Genomic DNA, 4,247 nt, shown 5'->3' on the forward strand with positions numbered 1-4,247 from the left:
TTGGCCTTCACAATTATCACCTAGCAACCAGTTTGTGGCTTCTCTTGTCTTCAGAGGCCTTGGGAGAAAGATAAGCCTCTCCCCAGTAAGATTAGACAATGCTTATCGCTCAAGGCACTAGCTGTGATTGTAAACACAACTCTCCCATATTCAGGCCAAACCAACGAGACAGAGAGAGTAAGAGTTTCCCGAGGGAGAGGAAGAATGGTAGAAGCATGAAGAGTGCAGAAGAGCTGTTTTTGTCCGCCTTGCACATGGGTTTGGGGGTGGTCAGGGGTCACAGGTCCCTTACCATCCACCTCCAGGTTGACACATGAGTCTGCGTCACTGCCTTCCTTGGTTCCCCTCAGGGCAGACTCTCTCCCACCCTGCAGGATTGCATTTATCTGTGGAATTTGATAACATGACCTCCCACGTACCAGGCCCCAACCCCCACATCCTCCATTGGCTGCCTAGTGCATCAATCTGCACAGAATATTCACAAGGCCAATTAGAAAACACATAAACCTTTTATTTTGTTCACTTGGATGATCCTTGTTGGCCAAGCAATTGCATCATCGATACATTATGATTCCAAGACAAAAGGATTCAAAGGACTTTGAGTTTAAAAAAGCAACTAATTTTATTAGCATCCCCAGTAAATGTTCTCAGAGTTTTTTGCTTCCTGCAGTATTCTGGTGATTAACCTTTAGCCCCTATATTGTTGGCCAGGACACGCCGTGGTGAAAGGTTCTCCTCTTCAACTGTGACGTTTTACATTCGCCTGAGAAGGAAAATAGGGGCCTCTGGGCCCAAAACGTCAGCCTTCCTGCTCCTCTGATGCTGCTTGGCCTGTTGTGTTCATCCAGCTCCACACCTTGTTATCTCAGATTCTCCAGCATCGGCAGTTCCTACTATCTCTGCCTCAGTTTATTATCTCTTTCGAAAGATGGCTTCCCTGACAGTGCTGCTCTCTCTCAGCGCTGCTGTGGCTGTGTCAGTACGGATTGGGACTTGAACCCACAGCCTCCGGGCTCAGCAGAGACAGCGTGACTCATTCACTCATGGGCAGGCAGCAAATCAAAGCACACCCTACTTTTAAAGCCAAATCAAGTGCTCAGTTACTGAGTGACAGGTGAGAGTGGATGTTGCTCCCCTCAACCCTATGTTGTATGTATGGAGTTAGACACTCAGGTTAAACTCTCAACAACAGACATGTAATCATTAACAAGAGTCAAGGGAAACAAGACCATTTGCTTATCACTGGTATTTCACTTATCAGGACAAATAAGTAACCTAACAGTGAGGGGCAGTTTTTTTTTGAAACTCTTGAAATGTGTGTGTCACAGCCGCTCACTTTGATCGCTAACCTGCTGTCGTTTGGTTTATGCAATCGTGCTTTTGAGGGATTGTTCACGGTGCTGGTTATTAATTAATGCACTTCACTGAAGGCCAAAGTGGTGATGAAGGGCCGAGAGGACAACAAATGTTGCCCAGGTCTTGCTAAAATGTTTTACTGGCATTTTGTGATCTGTGATGCTGCACAGCTCGCTCCTCGAACGGTCATAGTCAGGTCTCAAATCCAGAACCTCCCAAAACTGTGACCTCTGTAAACTTCACTTCATCGAAAATCCTGGTGCCTGAAATCTAACACGTGCTATCACCACTGTGCAAGCTGGTTGCCATTGACTTGTAGTTCAGCAACTTCTCAGTTTTAAAATTCTCTTTAATTCACTCCACAGCCTTACCATTCACTCCAACCCTAAGACTTTCTGGAATCTATGCATTCCTCTAATTCTGGCCTCTCAACTGCCTGATATTAATCATGCTTTGTACCTCCTAGGTCTGAATCTCTGGAATTCCCTCCTTTAAAGCTTCCCCCTCTCTGTCTTTAAGACTCTCTTTAAAACCTACAGCCATAAAATCGATTACATATTCCATATATTTTCTTGTAATGCCGTTTTTTTTTTGAAACTTCATCCCCAGGATAAGGGCGTCACTGGCTAGGCCAGCATTTATTACCCATCGGGCAGTTAAGAGTCAACTACGTTGCTGTGGGTCTGGAGTCACAAGTAGGCCAGACCAGGTAAGGATGGCAGTTTCCTTCCCTAAAGGACATTAGTGAAACAGGTGGGTGTTTCCTGCAATCAGCAATGGATTTATGGTCATTGTTAGACTCTTAATTCCAAATTTCTTTTTATTGAATTCAAATTCTACCATTTGCCATGGCGGAATTCGAAGCTAGATCCCCAGAACATTACTTGGGTTGACGCCAGCTGTACTATTTTTTGACCTCACTGTTCATAGTTAGCACCCTCGCCTAACCTCATGTAGCTGAGCACGCATTCAGCAACAGAATGAACCCCCCATCAGTGGGGATCACCATCTCAGGCTGTTCAGAGAAGGTACAGAAGGATGATTCCCGATATGGAGGCACCGTCTTATGAGCAAAGGATAAACAGCTTGGGACTATACTCACTGGGGTTTAGAAGAATCAGAGGCAGTCTCATTGAAACATATAGGATTTTTTAGGGAAAGTGGAGATGGGGAATTTTGGATCAGCGATGATCCTAGTTAATGGTACAGCAGGCTTGATGGGCCTAATTCTGTTTCTATTTATTAAGATTTTGTCTACTTTTGAGTTAGTTGATGATTTATTTGTCCTTGCGTCATCCATGCCTTTGTTACCCCTAGATTTGATTACTCCAGTGCACTCACGGTTAGTCTCCAACATTCTAACCTCTAAACATGAAGTCATCCAAAACTCTGCTGTCGCTGTCTGAGCTCAAACCAAGCACCATTCCCCTATCACTGACCAACCTTGGCACCCAGTCAAGCATCAGTTTAATTTTAAAAAATTGTCATCCTTGTTTTCCAATCCCTCCATGCTCTCACCCCTCTCTAATCTCCCCCAGTCCCCACAACCCTCTGAGATCTCTTTGTTCCTCTATTTCTGACGTCCCTGATTTTAATCGCTTCACCATGAGTGACTGTGCCTTTGGTTTCCTCGGCCCCATGTTTTGGAATTCCCTCCTTAAAAACCTTTACCTCTCTACTTCACCTCCCCCTTTAAAACAGTCCGTAAACCCCAGACCTTTTTATTGTGTTGCTGTTCATCTGTGTTAATATCACCTTATGTGGCTTGCTGGGAAACAATAGGTATTACATCCTGTTTTATAGTGTTTCTGTGAGATTTTTATTTGAGATACTTATTATGTTGAAGGTGTACATAAGTAAGCTGTAGGTGACCATTGCTGAGATAGTAAACATGCTGGTTTTAATTGCTGAAGTCTATAAGAAGTGGTGTGGCATATGGTGAAGGCCTTGGTTCTTCATTCCAGGGTTCTGCTCAGACTACTTACTCTCACTCGTGCTGGCTATGGTTTTAATCCAGCTGTCAGGCGGAAAGAACAAAAATGACATTTGGAAAGGGAAAACACAGTGTACCCTCCAGCCCTGCTTTGAGTACTAAGTGTTAGTGAGCTCACTTACACCACTGTGTAAGGCAAAGGGCAATTGCCAGCTTTGTCCTTGAAGGGGACCAGCACAAAGAAGTTCACAGTTACCTTCACAACTACTGGTAAAGGGATTCCCATTCTGCCTTCAGGCTGCAATTCCAGCTACAATAGGTCACAAATTTCAGTGAACATCTCTTGGGTGAATGAGGACACTGTGTAACCTGCTTCTTGCTGAGATGCAGTCAAAAATTAATTCCTGAAGACTCTGATGGACATGGCATCTTCTCTCCCTTCCTCCCACTTCAACCAGCCCATCGTTCTCAAGAAAAGCAGAGGGAGAGGCGACATGGCCTTGCTATGATAATAGGGTTTCCAATGGTACAGGTGCCATTAATTGGACACGTTTTCCTGGTGCCACACATTAATTGAGAAATGTACCACAACCACAAGGAGTTTCAGTTGTGTGATGGGTTTCCCTTTATGTAATATCTGGCTGATGTGCGACGTATTTGGCACTTAATGCTTATCAATGTCCAGTGTCGTAACAGCAACTCAGTGCCCAGTTACATTTCCATCTCCCACCTGAGGAAAGGGGTGGTCTACAACAGACGCTGCGAAGAGACAGAGATGGTGCCAGCTTCAGGATGTTATAGGGCTGGTTATGTAGATGTGGTTGTGCCTGAACCAGGGACAGCAATCCCCAGTGACAGGACAGTGATACCCTCCAGTGCAATCAGCATCAGGGTTTCCACCCTGAGCTTCTGTCACGTTTCAGACCACACTCTCCCTGCCCCCACTCTCCCTGCCCCC

The 4,247-nt window shown here is 45.1% G+C and overlaps 1 long non-coding RNA gene across 1 annotated transcript in view; it reads left to right on the forward strand.

The window, feature by feature from the left end:
* The first annotated feature begins 1,923 nt into the window (after nucleotides 1-1,923).
* LOC125483198 overlaps nucleotides 1,924-4,247 on the forward strand; it is an 8,356-nt gene continuing 6,032 nt past the window's right edge. Inside the window, exon 1 of the long non-coding RNA XR_007262156.1 lies at nucleotides 1,924-2,065. This is a non-coding gene — a long non-coding RNA (uncharacterized LOC125483198). The remainder of the gene's footprint in view (nucleotides 2,066-4,247) is intronic.

The sequence above is a fragment of the Rhincodon typus genome, chromosome 5 (assembly GCF_021869965.1).
Source record: "Rhincodon typus isolate 14 chromosome 5, sRhiTyp1.1, whole genome shotgun sequence".
NCBI classification, from domain to species: domain Eukaryota; kingdom Metazoa; phylum Chordata; class Chondrichthyes; order Orectolobiformes; family Rhincodontidae; genus Rhincodon; species Rhincodon typus.